The sequence below is a fragment of the Triturus cristatus genome, chromosome 6 (assembly GCF_964204655.1).
Source record: "Triturus cristatus chromosome 6, aTriCri1.1, whole genome shotgun sequence".
NCBI classification, from domain to species: domain Eukaryota; kingdom Metazoa; phylum Chordata; class Amphibia; order Caudata; family Salamandridae; genus Triturus; species Triturus cristatus.
The window spans coordinates 1,283,894,128-1,283,914,749 of NC_140589.1; positions in this window are offsets into that span (position 1 = coordinate 1,283,894,128).

A 20,622-nucleotide genomic window follows, 5' to 3' on the forward strand; every position below is an offset into this window, starting at 1 on the left:
CCAAGATGGCTTCAGGTGTGCCATACTTTTGTCATAAGTAGGACTGTTAGCGCTCTAGTTGTTCTTTAGAACACTCTGGGAAGCTGCAGTAGAACACAAAGGAATCAACTGACAGTCTCTGCCCTTGTTGGATGTACATGTTTTACTGAGAATGTCAGACTTCATGCTCACATGACTGAGAAAGATAATGTGAATTTACAGAAAATATGCTCTCAGTTTAGCTTATAGATCACCTTCCAAACCTCTGTGGGAAAAGCATGAGAAAATAGTTTTCTCTCAAACATGATTCATGATATCACAGCAGAAGGCTTTTTCACATGGTAAAATCACCTTAGAACACACCACAATTCCTAAAATGAGTATGGTACCATCAACAAATGATTTATAATCTAACAAAAGTCTTAAAATCTTCTATTAACTGCAATGACTTTTAATGAGGTGCTATCTTGTATATCGGTCCCAAGATGGCTGCCAACACTTCTTGGATGAAGTGCTGACAGCCAATCAGATCTCACGATGAGATGTGTGGTTAGGCTCCGCCCAGATATATATGTGATTTTACTTTTGATTTTCTCAGGAACTACTGAACAGATTTACACCATTTAAGCAAAAGGCACCAGTCTGAACTGAGGACTACCTCTTTGCCAAATTTCAAGTAATTCTGTTCAGCCGTTCGGGCTGTACCTTCGACTAAAGGTCCTATGGAAAAATGCATGGGGAAAACGCGTTTTGGGACCCCCTTTTTTCTCAGCCCCCGCTTGACGAATCACCCCGAGACTTTCAGGGTAGGAGATGAGCGGAGCGCCCCTTTAGTTTTAAAAAATTCACGAAGATAAGTCAACCGGCGCCAAAGTTATTCAAAATAGAATTTTCAGATTTCCTATGGGAACTCGGTCCTAACTATAACTATCTACTGGCGACCGCCAGTAGATAATATATATTCATTGAAAAAACCAAAGGTTTCAGGGGCATTATAGTTAGGAATTGGCATTTAAAAAACCTTAGAAATTCACCATAAAAAACCACAGGTTTCAGGGGCGTTATAGTTAGCTGGACATTTCCCTCGTACAAAACCCTAGAAATTCCCCTGTTATAGTTAGTTCAGCTAACTAACTCGCGCCCCCACATTGCACTGCTGATGACGTCACATATTACATCACTCATGACATGGTCAGTGACATCACTCATGACATCACTGATGACATCTCAAATGACATCACTGATGACATCACTGATGACGTCAACCAGTGAGTCTGTGTTTCTGAAAAGTTTAGATATGTTTAATATATATAGGGAAAGGCCTATGGAAGAATGAATTGGTGTATAAGTGTATGAATGGATGATTTTGTAGGTGCGTGATTGACTCTATAATTGAGTCATTAAACATATCTTACTGCAGACTAGTGACTAAACTGTGTGAATGTCTGTATCTGTCTGTTTGTTGGTGTATAAGTGTGCGCATGGTTTTGTGAATAGCTATATGAGTGTCTACATGGGTTATTGATTGGTTGTCTGAGTATCTGTATGGGTGCCTGAGTGTTTGTGTGGGTGGGGTGTGTGTGACTCTGTGCATAGATGTGTGAGTGGGTGATTCTATGGGTGCATGGTTTTAAGAGTGCATCTGTGATTAACTGTATGGTTGAGTGAGTGTATGTATGGGTGTGTTAGGGATTGAATGTATATCTCAGTGGTACATGTGTGACTAACTACATATGTGAAAGGCAGTATATATGCGTGTAAGAGTATATAAGTGGGTATATGTGAGAGTGTGTGATTGTGAGAGTGGCTGTATGGATGAGTGTGTGCTTGTATCAATGATTGTATAAGAGCATAAGAATGTGGTACTATTCTTATGAGTAAGTGAACTTGTGTGTGTATAATTGTATAGATGAGTAAATGGGAGTGTGATTAATTATTTGCATGACTGAATACGTGTGTGAGTACCTCTATGGATGATTAGCGGTGTGTGAGTGTTTATATAGGTGTATAAATGCATATGATAGTCCTGTACTAAGTGACTGTAAGTATGAGTGACTGTACAGGTGAGTGAGTGGATGTGTGTGTAGACCTAATAGTCAATGAGTGGGTATGTAGTTATTGGTATTGGAGTATCTATGGTTTTGAGAATGGCCATCTGAAATTTTGAGTCGGTGTATCAAAGGTTATATTAGGGTGTGAGAAGATGCACTAATTTATCACATGGATGATGTCATCAGTGATGTCATTTGAGATGTCATCAGTGATGTCATGAGTGATGTCACTGACCATGTCATGAGTGATGTAATATGTGACGTCATCAGCAGTGCATTGCGGGGGCGTGAGTTATAGTTGGCTGAACTAACTATAACGGGGAATTTCTAGGGTTTTGTACGAGGGAAATGTCCAGCTAACTATAACGGCCCTGAATTCTATGTTTTTTTAGTGAATTTCTAAGGTTTTTTAAGTGCCAATTCCTAACTATAACGTGCATGAAACCTATGGTTTTTTCAGTGACTTTCAAAGGTTTTTTAAATGCTAATTCTATAACTTATCTCTAAAGCTATCATGTTTAATGATTGTCATTGGATTTCGAAATGTTTCTATTTCAGTGTGTCAATTCCTTTAATTATGTTTTTTTAAATACTTTTTTATCACTATTTTTTTTACTTATTTTTTCAATTAATTCTTTTAAAAATTAAAAAATATTATTTGTTTTTATAGTTTTTTTTAAAATTGTAAATGTTTGTAAAAACATTTTTTAAAATATTTTTTAAACTATATTTTCAAACCTTTATTTGATATATTTTTTCAATTCTTTTGGGATTCGCGCAGCCTATGCGCACCGTTCTCGATCCCTGTGCGAAAGCATCCACGTACGGTGTGCTTTGGGTACGTATTTTCGTGTGCGATGGCTATGCGACCGGTACGCGACTCCAAGCCTATACGCGACATGTACGAAGCACGTTAAGTGATGCTTGCATGCTTCCACGATATGTCATATGCGTGATGTTTATTTCCTCAAAATTGCAGTTTTTTTCCCTTGGAGTCGCGCACCCAAAGCATTAGGAACCGCGCACCCTACGCATGAGAAATTGTGCACCCAACGCATTAGGATGCGCGACTCCTAATTTATCGTAAAAAAAAAATAGCCCCTATCACTAATTTTTATTATCCCCGGAGACCCCATCCCCTGGGGCTTATAAAAAAACACGCTGGGGACCGTGGGGGGAGCCCCAACGCCCCCACGGTCCCAGCCGGCTCCCCTCTTCCTTCGGGAGCCGGCATTGCTTTTCCACATGCGGAGCTGCTGACATGCAGCTCCCCGTGTGGAACAGCTATATCATTAGGATTTTGAAAGAGAGAGCAGGTGGGAGACTCCCGCCCTCTCATAGCAAACAACAGTGTCCCGGGGGTGGGCACTCCAGGACACTGTAGGAGCCAGCCCTGGGGGGTGGTGGTTCGCAGGGCCCTCGAGGGCTCCAGGAGGGGGGCCACGCAGCCCCCCTCCCCCATTAATTTAAAAGAATTTTGCCCCAGGGATTTGGCCAACCCGGGGGCTAATTATTAACGAAGCGCGGAAGCCCACGCTTCGGTTTTTTTTTTTCTGGCCAGATCCGTGCACCCTGCACGCATTCGCCATTTTTTTGTTTGTTTTTAAAGGGGGACCCCTAAGCAACACTAGAGGGTGAAAGTATTTCTACCCTGCCCCCTTTACATCTTTCACACACTTATTTCCCTTACTTAATCAGCCTCGCTTCTACCGAGGCACAAAATGGCTGCCAACAGTTCCTGGTTTCGAATGTAGACAGACACTTGGCAGCTGTTGGACAGGCCTCACAGACGACTTGCTCCCTCCCCGCTCGACAGGGCCCGGACTCCGGCCCACCTGGCATAACCCCGCGACAAGCACCTGTACTCCGTCTCCCGACGGACCCTTTGCCCTCGGACCCTTACTCATCACGGGGTCCAGCCCCACCGGCTTCCCCGGCCGGGTCAAGCCGCCATCTTGGGCCCTGCACCACGCGGCCGCCTGGCCTCCCCTCGACCCCAACCCCGGGCCTGGCCGGCCCCGACATCCCGGCACCACCATCCACCCAGGAGGTGAGCGGACCACTTGGCAGGTCAATGGGAGAACGAAGTGTCAAGGGCTCCCCCGCCAGGTGCCGATCGCCCCCAGCTCCCCCAGGCACTGGCTCCACCCCCTGCTGGGTGTCTGGACACTTTCATCCCGGACCCTCCGACCTCCAAGTGCGAGGGTCCGGACATCAAAGGGCACCAGCCCTATAACTGAGGCAGCTCCGGAGCAGGAAGGCAGTTGTATCCTGGAGTCGAGAGACACCGAGTGAACTCAACCTGGACGGTCTACTGGCGCTGCCATAGCCCGCTCTTGTGAACCATCGTCCTGCCTGCTGGCGCTGCCGCGGCCTTCTGCAACATTCATCTTCCTGGGACCTGCTGGCGCTGCCGCGGCCCGTCGTAACGACCATCCTCACCGGGACCTGCTGGCGCTGCCGCGGACCGTATATCTTCCGGGGACTTGCTGGCGCTGCCGCGGCCCGTTGTATCGACCATCCACACCGGGACCTGCTGGCGCTGCCGCGGCCCGTACCACCAAGCTCGAGGATTGTGAGCTCATCATCATCTCATCCGAACTACCTGATTGGTAAATAGACTGTCCCGCTACCCCCTTCCCTACCTTGCGAGACTATAATCGAGGGGACCCCTGAGTCCAGACCTCCTTGTACCATTCCACCGTACCTTAAATAAGTGCTTATAAAGAACACTGAACCTTATCCTTGTGTGGCATCTGTCTGTGGGGGGGAAGTTACTTATCTGTACGCTCGCTGGAGACGGCTCTCCCCGGAGACCTCTCCTCCTGACCCCGGCCGACCCTCCCGGTCCGTCTACCTTTTCTAACATTGGTGGCCAGCGGCGCGATCCGAATCAACGCGTAATCGTACAGAGAGTAGCTCACCCCACGACAAAGCACGATGTCGACCAAAGATAGCAGCTCCACCGAGAAGTTCCAAATGGAGAAATTAGAAGAATACAACCACCGCGAACTGAGAGAGCGGGGAACGGGCCTCTCGCAGGAGGAGATACGAGAAAGAGACAGAGTCAGATTACACGAATTAGAGATGGCACGACTCAAGATGGATGGGGAACTCAAGTTAGCTGAACAGAAACTCAACCTCGAGCATATGCGGCTTCGAGAGGAACGAGAGGAAAAGCAGAGACAGAGAGAGCTGGAAGAGAAAAAAATAACGCTCGAGCACGAGCGCCAACTGGCGGAAATAGAACTGCACAAACAGAATAAGGAACTGGGGGTGCCTGAGCGACCACACACCCCGGGGCCAATTGAGAAAAAAGTTCACATCCCCAAGGATGTGGTCCGCGAGTATGTCCGAGAAGACGACATACAACAGTGGTTTAAAGCCTATGAGATCGCAATGACCTCCCACCGGATCGACCGGAGTGATTGGGGAGCCGGACTTTGGGGGAGATTTATCAACGAGGGTCGCAATGCCCTGCTACAGCTCCCCGATCACCAAATGTCGTCCTACGACCACATGAAGGCTGCCCTCCTCACCCGCTACGGCCTCACGCCCGAGATGTACCGCCAGAGGTTCAGAGATTGCACCCGGATCCCAGGTACAACTTGGGTAGAGTACGTGAACTATTTCAGCCGGGCCTTCGAGGGTTGGATCAAGGGAAGTCAGGTCACCACCTACGAACAACTCTTCAACCTTATGGTATGGGAGCACCTGTCAAACAACTGTTTCGTCGAGCTCAGGCAGCACCTACTCGACAGTAAGCTGACTGACCCCCGGCAGCTCGCCGCGGAAGCTGACCGATGGGAAAGCACCCGAGTGGGCCGGAGGGGGCCACACGAACAGAACAGAAACAACCAAGGCCAGCACCGTCCTCGGGGAGGAGGAGGGGGCCAAGGGCGAGGGAGAGACGCCTTGCCCGCAACACCCGTGGCCAGCACCCTGGCTCCGGCCGGCCGGGGCAACCCCCCGTTGCGGCCTGGGTACCGAGCCAACGTCACGTGCCACCGGTGCCAGCGACTAGGCCACTACGCCAATGATCCGAACTGCCCGCTAAACCAAACACCCAAGCCCCGCCAGGTAGCTGCCGCTGCCCTAGGGGAAGAGCAATCATCGGAGGGACCCGAAGAGTATGAGCCGGCCCAGCAAGGGTGGGAACCGGCCGCCATGGTCCTGGCATGCTTAGGGGGAAGAGACATGGTTCCGCGGGCCCCCCTACCCGCCAACACCAGAAAATACGGTCAGTGGGTGACCATTAATGGACAGAGAGCCGAGGCCTTGCGTGACACCGGCGCCAGCGTGACGGCCGTCCGCTGTCACCTGGTGAAGCCCGAGCAGATCCTACCGAACATTCTCTGCCCCGTCCGCTCGGCAGACAACTCTGAAAGCATGTGTAAGATGGCCTGCGTCCCGTTTGAATGGGGAGGGGTCTCCGGCCTACTGAAGGTGACGGTCCGGGACGATGCCCCCGTGGACTGCCTCCTGGGGAATGACCTCGAGAGTTCCCCGTGGGCCACCGTCGAGAGAAGAGAGCACTTGGGGATGCTGGGCCTCCCGGACTGGGCCTGCATAACCACCCGATCCATGGCCGCCCGTGCCGCCCCCCGATCAGAAGAAACCGAATGGCCAGCACCTCCGCCCCCGGTGGCCCCTGTAGGGGACAACGGCGAGTCCGACCTACCGGACCCGACTACCGAAGAAGACGCGCCACACCAGGACCTTCCGGATCTGGCTCAGTGGCGGCAAGAAGGGGGGCCCACCCAAGAACAGTTCCGCCAGGAACAAAAGACCTGTCCCTCCCTCGAGGGACTCCGCCAACAAGCCAGCACCCAAAACGCCGGGGACACCACCGGAACCCACTGGGTCTACTGGGATAACGACCTGCTCTACAGCGAGCAAAGAATCGCCGAGCTGGGGGCCGGTCGAGTTCTGGTGGTACCGCTCCGCTTCCGAGACTTTCTGCTCAACCTGGCCCACGATGTCCCCCTGGCTGGACACCTGGGCCAGGACAAAACGTACAGTCGCCTGGTGACCCATTTTTTTTGGCCGAAAATGAGGAATGACGTCCTGAACCACTGCCGATCTTGCCCCACATGCCAAGCCAGCGGAAAGAGTGGCCGGAAGCTGAAGGCCCCTCTACAACCCTTCCCTGTGGTCACCACCCCGTTCGAGAGGGTGGGGATAGACATTGTGGGACCTCTGGACCCCCGCACGGCACAAGGACACAGGTTCATCTTGGTACTAGTGGACCATGCCACCCGCTACCCCGAGGCGGTGCCCCTACGGACAGTGACCGCTCCGGTGGTTGGCCGGGCCCTGATGGGGATCTTCTCCCGGGTAGGCTTCCCCCGAGAAGTCGTCAGCGACCGGGGTACGAATTTCATATCCAAATACATGAAGTCCCTTTGGCAACAATGCGGGGTCACCTACAGATTCACGACCCCCTATCACCCCCAAGGGAACGGACTAGTGGAGCGTTTTAACCGCACTCTCAAAGGGATGATTGGGGGATTGGAAGAGCCTCTCCGTCGCCAGTGGGATGTACTGCTCCCGTGCCTCCTCTTCGCCTACCGGGAAGTTCCCCAGAAGTCCCTCGGTTTTAGCCCCTTCGAACTCCTATACGGGCACCCTGTGCGAGGGCCCCTCAGCCTAGTCAAGGAAGGTTGGGAGATGGCCCCCCTAACGACCCCTCCAGACGTCTTCAAATACATCCTGGCCTTACGAAACCAGACCCGGCGCTTCAGGGAGATGGCCAAGGCGAACCTCGAGGCCAGCCAGGAGGACATGAAGAGGTGGTATGATCACAATGCCTCCTCCGTTGAATTCGAGCCTGGGCAGCAAGTATGGGTGATGTCCCCCACCGAACCATGTGCCCTGCAAGATAAGTGGACGGGGCCCTTCAAAGTGGTCGAGCGCAAAAGCCCCGTCACTTACCTCATCGACATAGGGTCCTCCCGGAACCCCCTTCGGGTCCTCCACACCAACCGGCTCAAACCACACTTTGTGCGCTCCGAACTGAGCCTCTTGATGGCTACAGACAGTGGCACAGAAGAAGACTCCAAACCCCTCCCGGATCTCCTGAAGACTCAGGAGAAGGACGGCTCCGTGGACGGGGTCCGGCTCTCTGACGCCCTCACTTCGGAGCAACGCCAGGACTGCCGGGACCTCCTGCTGCAGTTCGCTGCCCTGTTCTCCCTCACCCCCGGGGTCACCCCCTGGTGTTTGCACGACGTAGACACCGGGGACAGTCCCCCTGTCCGGCATCGGGCCTACCGCGTACCAGATCGGGTACGGGCCTGCATACAAGAGGAAGTGGCCAAGATGCTCACGATCGGGGTCATCGAGCCCTCGGACAGTCCCTGGGCCAGTCCGGTTGTACTGGTTCCCAAAGCCGCTGCCCCCGGCACCGCACCTGAACTGAGATTCTGCGTCGACTACCGGGGCTTGAACGCTGTCACCCGGGCCGACGCTCATCCCATCCCCCGGGCAGACGAGCTGATCGACCGGCTGGGGGCCGCCCGCTACCTTAGTATCTTCGACCTAACGGCGGGCTACTGGCAGACCGGCCTCACACCCAGGGCTCAGGAACGGTCAGCCTTCTCTACCCCCGATGGCCACTATCAATTTAAGGTCATGCCCTTTGGCATGAAGAATGCCCCCGCCACGTTCCAACGCCTTGTGAACCAGGTCTTGGCGGGGCTTGAAGAATTCAGCGCTGCCTACCTGGACGATATCGCTGTATACAGCCGCCACTGGTCCGACCACCTCCGTCACCTCCAAGAGGTCCTACGAGCCCTCCAGCGGGCCGGCCTCACCATTAAGGCCGGCAAGTGCCAGATTGGCCAAGGGTCTGTGACCTACCTTGGGCACCAAGTGGGGAGTGGGCTGGTGGCCCCACTACAACTTAAGATTGCTGCCATCCAGTCCTGGCAGCCCCCCGTCAACCATTGAAATTCCCCCGTTATAGTTAGTGCAGGCAACTATAACTCACGCAACCGCAATCCTCTGCTGATGCTAATACTGTATTTAGACACTTATTTGCCCATGTCTTCTTCCATTAAATTTTAGCTATACATATATTACAAATATTTTTTTTTCATAAAGACACATATGTCATCAGCAGAGGATTGCGGTTGCGTGAGTTATAGTTGCCTGCACTAACTATAACGGGGGAATTTCAATGGTTTTTTACGAGTGAAATGTCCAGCTAACTGTAACATGTGTGAAACCTATGGTTTTTTCATTGAATTTGCAAGGTTTTTTAAATGCTAATTCCTAACTATAATGTGTGTGAAACCTATGGTTTTTTCAGTGAATTTGTACGGTTTTTTAAATGCTAAGTTACTTTACGCCGTTCGTGGCGTGCGCGCTCACTTTACGCAGTTAGTGCCGTGCACGCACGGTGGGCACGCGGTGCGCTACGCGCACCGCGTGCCCACGTTACGCTGGATGGGCCATGTACGCACGATGCGCTTCGCGCACCGTCCGCACACGGAGGACATATTATGCGCTTCGTTGTGAAAGGTTATCTATTATTTGTTCTAGTGTATATATATATCATGCACAAAAGGGGCCCTTCGGGCACCTTTTGCACACGGGGTGGAGCAATTGTGGATACTGTTTTTTTTATTATTTATTTTTTACCGTACGCGTACGGTAAGCGTAATCGGCGTTTTTTCAAAAAAAAAAAAATTGAACTTTTGGCCTTGGGGGTTCTTTTGGGACACCCTAACCATGGCTATGTGGTTAGGAGCTGTCTAGCCTGCCCCTTTTCATGTTATCCAGCTTTGTTTTTCCTCCCCCCCTCAGAGTGCGAGAGAGAAAATGGCGGCCGACACTTCCTGGTTTCGACCGATTCGAATGTTTACTAAGATCTAACAGCCAATCAGAATCGCGCTCGCGCACGTCACCGTACGCGTACGGTAAGCTTACCGTAAGCGCACGGTAAGCGCACCGTAAGCTGCCACTGATATATATATTGATTTAAATGCTATTTTCTCAGGAACTACTGAACAGATTTACACCAGACCTACAAAAGGCACTTCCTTGACCTGTAGACTACCTCTCTGCCAAATTTCAAGTAACTCTGTTCAGCCGTTCGGGCTGTAGCTGTGTCTAAAGGTCCTATGGAAAAATGCATGGGGAAAACGCGTTTTGGGACCCCCCTTTTTTCTCAGCCCCCGCTTGACGAATCCCCCCGAGACTTTCAGGGTAGGAGCGGACCGTAGCGCCCCATTAGTTTTGAAAATTTCGCGAGGATTCGTCGACCGGCGACAAAGTTATTCAAAATAGAATGTTGCGGTTTTCCTATGGAAACAGGGTCCTAACTATAACTATCTACTGGCGACCGCCAGTAGATAATATATATATATATATATATATATATATATATATATATATATGAAACCAAGGAGTTACCCACGTGGCCGGCACTCACGGGCAGATAGGATAAAGGCTCTTGTCAGGCTGGCAATGATCCGCATCGCCCCCTCTTATGCGCTGATCCGACGCGTTTCGGGAATAAAATCCCTTCCTCATGGATCGTCGAAGAAACAAAGCAGCAGGCACAAGGGCTACATTTAGTCCAACTTTTATTTCATTTATGCCACAGGAAATCTGTATCATGTGAACAAAAAGGGCATTATGGGACAAGTAGTCCGTTGAGGTAAATATCTTCCAAGTGGAAAGCCTGCCACTGAGTAACTTGAGGCAAAATTGTCTTTAAAAGAAGGAGCGTGAGCACTGCTGAAGCCGTTTACAATGCAGCCTTCAGGCCACCCATACCGCTAACCTGTCAAGTGAATCAGGAGCGGTTCCGCAAGGGTCTCGCAGCGGTGCCATGCCGTGGCCGGGTGAAAGCCACATATTTATGAAACCAAGGAGTTACCCACGTGGCCAGCACTCACGGGCAGATAGGATAAAGGCTCTTGTCAGGCTGGCAATGATCAGCGTCGCCCCCTCTTATGCGCTGATCCAACGCGTTTCGGGAATAAAATCCCTTCCTCATGGATCGTCAAAGAAACAAAGCAGCAGGCACAAGGGCTACATTTAGTCCAACTTTTATTTCATTTATGCCACAGGAAGTCTGTATCATGTGAACAAAAAGGGCATTATGGGACAAGTAGTCCGTTGAGGTAAATATCTTCCAAGTGGAAAGCCTGCTACTGAGTAACTTGAGGCAAAATTGTCTTTAAAAGAAGGAGCGTGAGCACTGCTGAAGCCGTTTACAATGCAGCCTCCAGGCCACCCATACCGCTAACCTGTCAAGTGAATCAGGAGCGGTTCCGCAAAGGTCTCGCAGCGGTGCCATGCCGTGGCCGGGTGAAAGCCACATATTTATGAAACCAAGGAGTTACCCACGTGGCCGGCACTCACGGGCAGATAGGATAAAGGCTCTTGTCAGGCTGGCAATGATCAGCGTCGCCCCCTCTTATGCATTGATCCGACGCGTTTCGGGAATAAAATCCCTTCCTCATGGATCGTCAAAGAAACAAAGCAGCAGGCACAAGGGCTACATTTAGTCCAACTTTTATTTCATTTATGCCACAGGAAGTCTGTATCATGTGAACAAAAATGGCATTATGGGACAAGTAGTCCATTGAGGTAAATATCTTCCAAGTGGAAAGCCTGCCACTGAGTAACTTGAGGCAAAATTGTCTTTAAAAGAAGGAGCGTGAGCACTGCTGAAGCCGTTTACAATGCAGCCTCTAGGCCACCCATACCGCTAACCTGTCAAGTGAATCAGGAGCGCTTCCGCAAGGGTCCCTGTCCTTAATAAGCATTTCCAGACCTACCCCAGTTAAGGTGCCTAGGTCATTTCCACCACAGTGCACAATAATAAGGTTAGGCTGTGGGAGATGTAGAAAGGTTTTTACCAAAGGCATTAATTGGTGCCACTTTAACCCTCTCTGACCAATCCATTTAATGTCTACATTTGGCAAAGCAAGGTCTCTCACCATACCTCTTTTTTCTGCATACTTTTCACTCCAGAAGACATAGCTGTGACCTACAATCCACACTGTGAACATCTTTCAAGGAGATCTGGATGTACTCAGGAGGTGTCTTTCAGTAGAATGGCATTATGAAAAGAAAGACAGTTGGAAAATGGAGGCATAGATATTTTTTTCATAAAAAGAACTCATTAGCTGTTTCAGAACATTCAACACTAAAACTAGGCTGAATGTTTAGATTTTTACAAGCCTGTTTTTTATTGGTTCAGAAAATTGTGTTCCCACATAAGATTAATTTGGATTTGCTGTTAGGTTTGACAAGTGAGGCACTCTTGCTATTTGGAATAGAAACATTGTGTGCTGTACTTCTGACCTCTCTGCTCACACCAGTCTTCCATGAGCTGTTGCTATGGTAGCAGGCAGAAGTCAAGTTGGGGGAAGGGTTCATTTGGAAAGGGGTTGCAGTTTTCCACCAATAGAAATGTGTGATTTCATTTGAAAAAATGTTGGAAGCACTGAGATTTGTAATTAACATGTATATGTGTGAAAAAAGTAAGGAAAACATTGCCATTTACTGGTTCTGGTGGGAGGAGAGAGGTGTACAGCTCTGAGATTCTGACTCTGATAATCTGCTTTTTGAGTGCCACATTTCTTTCTCAACTAACTAATTTTAAAGGTGAGATATGAGTTTGAGAAGGGATGTATGTGGTGAATTTTGATATAAAAAATAGAATTTAAAAGTTGTGTTTTACATTTTGTGGTTTGGGAGATATTTAACTGTCTTGAACTTGTAAAATATTATGGAGTATGTTTTCACCATAAGTTAAGGTGTACTGGTATCACTGAGGAATAATGTTTTGTGCCTAGAATCAAACTATGAGTCTGTGTGCACACAGGAATTGTTGTCAGAGGTTTTAATTGTGTTGGTCCGGTTCTGTAAGAATGGCATTTGTAGGAAAGGGGCAGTTTTTTTTTTATAAATATGATGGTTTTATTAATAAATAAGTTATTTTGTTGGTCAGGTAAGTGTGTAATGTCTGTATTTATCACACATTTAGTTTCATGCTCCCTTTTTTTCACTTCTGCTCTATCTGCTTTTCTCTTTTCCGTTGTACTCTCTCAAGGACCTTGTAGGGTGTAAAAAAAAAATTTTGTTTAAAAAAAAATATATAATAATGCGCGTACCATACGGTAAAAAAAAAAAAAAAAAAAAAAAAATTAATTAAAAAATTTAAAAAAAAGTTGAGAGGTAAGGTTGGCTCTTAAAAGAGCCGTTGTGTTAATACAGGGACAGAGGAAAGAAAGAATGGGAATATTAACAAGGACCACAGATGTGCTGGTCTATCCTATTGTTTATTAGGGAAATACTGGTCTCCCCATGAACAATTAGACCATAACATCTGGTGCACCTCATTTGTACCTTCAGAAATCGAGGGTTCGTTTCCAGAGGAGCAGAAGAGGGTGATGCTCCCACCGCAGAGGAAGGGCTCAGCTGAGTTGCCGAAGATGTACTCGGCTGAGCTTCTGCGGATGTGCTCGGGTGACTTACTGGAGATGTTTCTTCAGTATGTTGAGCAAAAGTCCTGGGATGTACATCCCTAATGTGTCTCAACATAGTGTGATTACCAAAGGAATACTTCTTCCTTGGGTTACCTCTAGATAAGACACGCTCACAAAGTGAGCAGGTGACTAATGGAGCATTTACCTTTTTCTGCCCCTCTGGAAAAGTGAAATACTCCCAAACAAAAGAATTCTTTTGTTTCCTCCTTCTCTGTCTGATGATGGTGCTGCCCTGCTCACTCTCAGAAGAGGTCTGCTGCTCTGCCATTGTATCCCAAAGACAATTCAGCTCCTTCTCCTAAGAAATCACAAGCAGTAATGAGGGGAATGGGTGTGGTGTAGGAAGATTCTGGAACTGAAAGTAGTTTAAACCAATCAAAAGTGTTGTTTCTTGATCACATAACCAACCGTACGCACACGGTAAGCTTACGGAGCGCTTACGGTAAAAGTACGCATGCACGAAAGAAAGACACACGCAGCCGTGCATGAGCATTACAGGCACGCTCGTACGCTTCCGCGTAACGTACGCGTGCGCGTGTAAAGCATGAGCTTACGCGTCGCGTAGGAAGTACGGACGCCTACGCAAATTGCGTAAGCATGCGCACACGGAGTATAAATATTACGTACGCTCACCGTACATAACGCGAAGCGTGCGCTTACGGTAAGCTTACCGTACGCGCACGGTAAAAATTTAAAAAAAAAGGTTTGTTGAAGATATTAACTATGTTATACAACTATATCTAACCAATTATTTAAAAAAGGTGAGTCTTTATAAATTGAAGAATGAATTAAAACCATGAATATATACATAGGTAGAATAGTGTTTAAAGGAAACAAGAAAAAGAAAAAAAATGATGTAAAAAAATAAATTAAAAAAAAATGAAAAAACCATAGGTTTCACACACGTTACATTTAGAAATTAGCTTTTAAAAAACCTTGCAAATTCACTGAAAAAACCATAGGTTTCACAGACGTTATAGTTAGGAATTAGCATTTAAAAAACCTTGCAAATTCACAGAAAAAACCATAGGTTTCACACACGTTATAGTTAGCTGGACATTTCTCTCGTAAAAAACCATTGAAATTCCCCCGTTATAGTTAGTTCAGCTAACTATAACTCGCGCACCCGCAATCCACTGCTGATGACGTCACATATTACATCACTCATGACATGGTCAGTGACATCACTCATGACATCACTGATGACATCTAAAATGACATCACTGATGACATCACTAATGACGTCAACAATGTGATAAATTACAACATCTTCTCACACCCTTAAAAAACCTTTGATATACCAACTCAAAATTACAGAGTTCAATTCTCATATCCATAAATAATGCAATACCAATAACTGCATACCCACATAATAACTTTTAGGTCTTCATACACCTCCACACACTCACCTGTAAAGTCACTCATAGTTACAGTCACTCCATAAAAACGTATCATATGAATTTATACACACACCTATATAGACACTCACACACTACCAATCATCCATAGAGGTACTCTCACACCTAGTCATACATACAATTAATCACACTGCCATTTACTCACCTATGCAGTTATACACACTCAAGTTCCCTTGCTCACAAAAATAGTATCACGTTTTTATGCTCTATTAGAATCATTGAAAAAAAGCACACACTCATCCATACAGTCACTGTCACAATCACACATTCTCACATCTAGCCACTTATATACTCTTAAACACGTATATACTGCCTTTCACATATGTAGTTAGTCACAAATGTACCACTGAGATATACATTCAATCCCTAACACACCCATACATACACTCGCTCAACCGTACAGTCCATCACAGATGCACTCTTAAAACCATGCACCCATAGAATCACCCACTCACAGATCTATGCACAGAGTCACACACAGCCTACCCACACTAACACTCAGCCACCCATACAGATACTCAGACAACCAATCAATAACCCATAAAGACACTCATATAGCTATTCACAAAAGTATGCAGCCACTTATACACCAACAGACAGACAGATACAGACATTCACACAGTTTAGTCACTAGTCTGCAGTAAGATACATTAGTGATGTCATGAGTGATGTCACTGACCATGTCATGAGTGATGTAATATGTGACGTCATCAGCAGTGGATTGCGGGAGCGCGAGTTATAGTTAGCTGAACTAACTATAACGGGGGAATTTCAGCATCTCCTTTTGCTGGCCCTCTGGAAATTAACCCTCGATTTCTGAGGGTTGATATTCGATGCGCCTCTTGTCATGATCTAATTTGTCATAGGGAGACCAGTGTTTCCCTAGTGAACAACAAAATAGATCAGCACACTTGTCGCTTTGACTAATTTTCCCAGTCTTTCTTTCCTCTGTCCCTGCATGAACACAACGGCTCTTTTAAGAGCCAACCTTATCTTTCATCTTTTTTTTACATATGTTTTTTAAAAACTTTTTTTTTTTTTTTTTTTACCGTACGCGTACTGTACGCGTAATTTTTTTTTTTTTTTTAAAAACACTAAAAATCAATTATCACATTACAAGGTCCTTGAGAGACTACAATTATTATTATTGACTTACCATACCCACTCAAAAAAATATTTATTCATTTGTTTTAAAAAAAATTGCTTTAAAAATGGTTCTAGTTTTCGAAATTTTTCTATATCAATCTGAAAAAAAAGAAAAAAGTATTAATATTTTTAAAACATTTTATAATACAGTACACATATTTATATATTTTTCAAAAAATATTTTTTTTTATTCTGTTTTCAGAATATATTGCATTTCACTATAAATTGTGAAAGCAATTGCATTCATCATTTTACAGCGGGCAAAAAAAAATAACAATCTCAAAGATTGTATTAAAAAAGCCCAGAATCTCTTTTTACTTAAACTTAACATTATAGAAATGCATAATATTCTAAAAAAATATCATCTAATACCAATACTTATTTCTTTAAAATACCGTCTGAAATGTTTGTTTCAGAAGTATAATCACAATATTATATCTCAAATAACTCCACAATACATCTGATTCCATTTCCTTTAGGCCAAATAGTAATTTTAAATTTTTTTTTGGAATAAATTTCCAACGGTAATCCAATAAAATTCTAAAGTTTAATTTGTCCAAATCTCACCGATTCTCTGTAACATTTTGGTTCACGAAAAATTTTTGAATAATTTATTAAGTCCACAATAGAATTGGTTACTTTTCCGCATGGCCAAATAGTAATTTTTAAAATCATTTTTGAAAAAATTTCCAATGGCACTCCAATAACATTCCAAAATTTAAATTGTACAGATGTTACCGATTATCTCTAAATTATTGGTTTTTGAAAGTTTCATTAAAAATTAAAAAAGTCCACATTACAATTGGTTATCTTTCCATTAGGCCAAATGATAATTTAAAAAATCTTTTTTTTACAAAATTCCAATGGTATTCCAGTAAAATGGTAAAATTATTTTGTCCAGATCTTGCCAAATCTCTCTAAAATTTAGGTTTCAGGAAGATTAGATAGGAATTTGCTAAATCAAAAGGCAAACGTTGTTTGAAAATCAATTGGGAATCATTACACAGTGTCCAGCCTTTTTCACATTTAAGATAAACTGTGTAATGTCCAGAAGTAACAGTAGGTCCATCATGGAAAATTATTGCAAAAGTTACAAAAGTTTTTCCTGAAATTGATAATTGCTGTCCTGTAAACTTCTTTATTAAAGTATCCAATTTTGAACCATCAGCTCTACATCGTTGCATCATTAAAATTACATACTGTCCGTATTCCTTTAAAATTAATGTTGAAAACATGTCAGATTTACACTCACCGCATTTCATGCTATGATTAGCATCTTTAACTAATTTTGCAAAAGTGACTGTTTTACTCTCTGGCAATGTCAAATAAATAAACCTTTCATTATCAACATTAGAGCCACATATATTATAACAGTTTTCACAACTATGTTCCCATTTATAAGAGAGACCAAATAAATTTTCAATGGGAACCCCTTCTTCTTCCAGTACCTGAAGAAAATACATCAAAAATTCGTGTGCATCTTGCTGTTCATTTTGAGAAAACTGTGTTCGTCCTGAACATATATCTAAAAGTTTTCTAATTTCAGTAGCACTTTCTATTTGAGTTTTATCTTTACTCAGCTTTTGAAAAAGGAGACTCAGCTCAGAACAGAATCTTTTTCCCTGATTTACTATTATCTGCTCTTGCAAACTTTCCAGATAAAATGCAACATTCAGCACTACATTTGCGTAGCAGTTGACACCAGAGCTATTTTCAAAATGACATCCTACAACCTGTTCTTCATTTTCCTTTTTCTTTTTGCTTGCAATTACATCACTCCTCTTTTTTTTCCTCTTCTCTACATCTTCATTACAGATATTCTCATTTTTTCTTTTACGAGAAACTACACGTTTCTCCAACACAGGATACTGACCTAAATGAGGAGCATAGCTTCTTCTTAATCTATTATACTCCTTTACACAGTTTGTATCAGCACTAACTTTTGAATCATCAAAGTCTATCATGAATAAACCTGATAATGTTTTCACTCGTGACAAAGCAACATATGCCATACCTTCTTTGAACACAGTTGAACCAATGTTCACAAATGCACAATCTACAGTCAATCCTTGAGACTTGTGAATAGTTACAGCATATGCTAGAGAAAACGGAAACTGCTTCCTACGTACATATAAGTCTTTCACAAGCATGAAACGAACTGTACAACGACAAATATCTTTAACATCTTCTATCTGATCAAATTTTATTTTTAAACATTCAATTCCATCTTTTTTCTGATAATTAATAAAACCCACAACTCTTCCCATAGCTCCATTAACTAAACCTTTTTCAACATCCAAATTTCTTCTTAAAAATACTCTACAGTTCATGCAAACATATAGATTTTTTTCTAATCCAGCTGTTTTGGAGATGTTCTTCTCTAGTGAGTCTAATTTATTTTTCAGTTTGCCTGTTACTGTGACAGTAATTCTTCCATCCTCAATTTTGTCCACTGCTTCCAATTTCCTGATCTCTTCCTTTTCCAATTTCAAAAGCTCCTCATTTAATATTGAGCATTCACGTAGAGTTGGCATTAAGCAGATGACACTTTTGTTTTCTGCAATATTCTTGTATATTTTCTCTGCAACTATTTCTTCCTTTGGAAATAAATTATGTAGCAGCCGACTCTGTAATGCTTTTTTGCCAACTTCTGTGAGTAGTCCAATTCTGATATCTTTCAGAATACTTCCATATTCTTCATCGCTTGCTTGCCTCATATTAGTAGTAAGTTCCTTGTACTCAAAGAAGGACCAAATATTTGTATTTCCGATGCTTCCTAATGACTTCTTCGTGTCTTCATGTGTGACAGTATTAAACACTGGTTGTCCTTTAACTGGAGTAAGTTGCAAAAGATCTCCAAAAACTATGACGTGTTTTCCACCAAATAACATGTCATAGTCTGTCTTCAAAATTTGCTGCATTCTTAAATGCACAAAGGCAAGCATTAAGTTTGATACCATGCTCACCTCATCAATAATGAGAACTTGCATCTTCTTCAATATTCTTGAAACTTCCAAGGATGCTTCTCCAGTTAGCTTGTTGTATTGTATTTTGTTCTCATGCTCCACTGGTAACATTAGCAAACGATGTAAAGTGATTCCTTTTATGTTATATGCTGCTAACCCAGTTGGAGCAGTAACCACACAAGACAAAGTAGAATCTGTTTTTTGCTGTAGGTAGCTTCTGATGACTTTTATAAGGAAACTTTTTCCAGTTCCAGCTTGTCCGCTTACATACATCCTGATTGGATGAAATGATGTGCATGAGCACTCTTTTTTTTCATGTAGAAATCCGTGATCAATTTTGTTTTTGATCTCTTCATAAATTTGTTGCTGCTCTTGATTCAGTTGTCTTTCCAAATTTTCTAAGTCTATAAATTCTTCTTGAGCTTGATTCATAGCCGTTTCCACTTCATTCATGGCTATTGATGCTTCATTTTCAACGATTGGTTGTCCTAGGGGATCTTGACTGAGTGTTCCTGAACTTTGGCTGTCCTGAGAACTGTCTCTAGCTATTTCTGCTGCAATTGTAGTTTCCTGTTCAATTTCTTCATTTAACATTTGCAGATAAGTTGAGAATGTACTGCATTGTATGCTGTCTTTGCAAGCATTAAAAGAATCTTCATAGCTCATCCTCTGTACGCCATGGTTTAAACAACTGTAAAAGAGCCAAGTAGTAAAATTCCTTCTTGTCAGTAGTGTCGCAACTCAGCTTCCTGTGATTTATCAAACTTCCTTTTGTTTGCTTCACCAAACATCCTTCTTCACCAACGACTTTATATTTTCCATTGTTGATGTCTTCTGCGGCTTTCCGTGAATAAATGTAGTTCTGCAGCACTTCATAGAGACACATGTTCTCCAGATGTTGACTTCTCTTGGGATAATAAGTGTCCAACATGTTTGATTTCAAAATATCTGTACTTTCTTGGTCATTCTCGGCCAAATATTCAATTTCTCCTACAGATTTCAGTACCCGATTTCTCATTGCTGCAAGGCCTAAACTTGCCCAAATTATTCTTCTTGACTTCGAGTAGAGACTTGCAGAAGATAACCTATCTGAACATTCGTAGGATCCAATTTCTCGATGCGATAACATCTTCAAACTGAAACTGTACAGCTTCTTACTGACAGTCTTCTCGTGAGAAATCTCTTCCCACATTTCCTTCAATTCTGTTTTTTCTGATTTCGTAATGTAAGACGTTACATATCGAGCAACAGCAATGGAATTGTGAGCTACATACTGTATATCCATGTTAGCGTTCCACATGGATAAAATGACTGGGTTGTAGTCATTTATATTTTTTGATTCTTCTTTTCTTTTAAGGTTGTAGGTATTCTTAGGTGATTTTCTTGTGATAGTATGTCTCACAGCTGACATAAAACTGTTAACTCTTCCATTTGAAAGAACAGGTCTAGGAAATCCAAATCGACATTTAGTGTAGTATTTTTCTTTGCTCTTGTATTTCCGTCGACAGTATTTTCCACACCGATGACTTTGGAAACGTAAAACTTGCTCCTT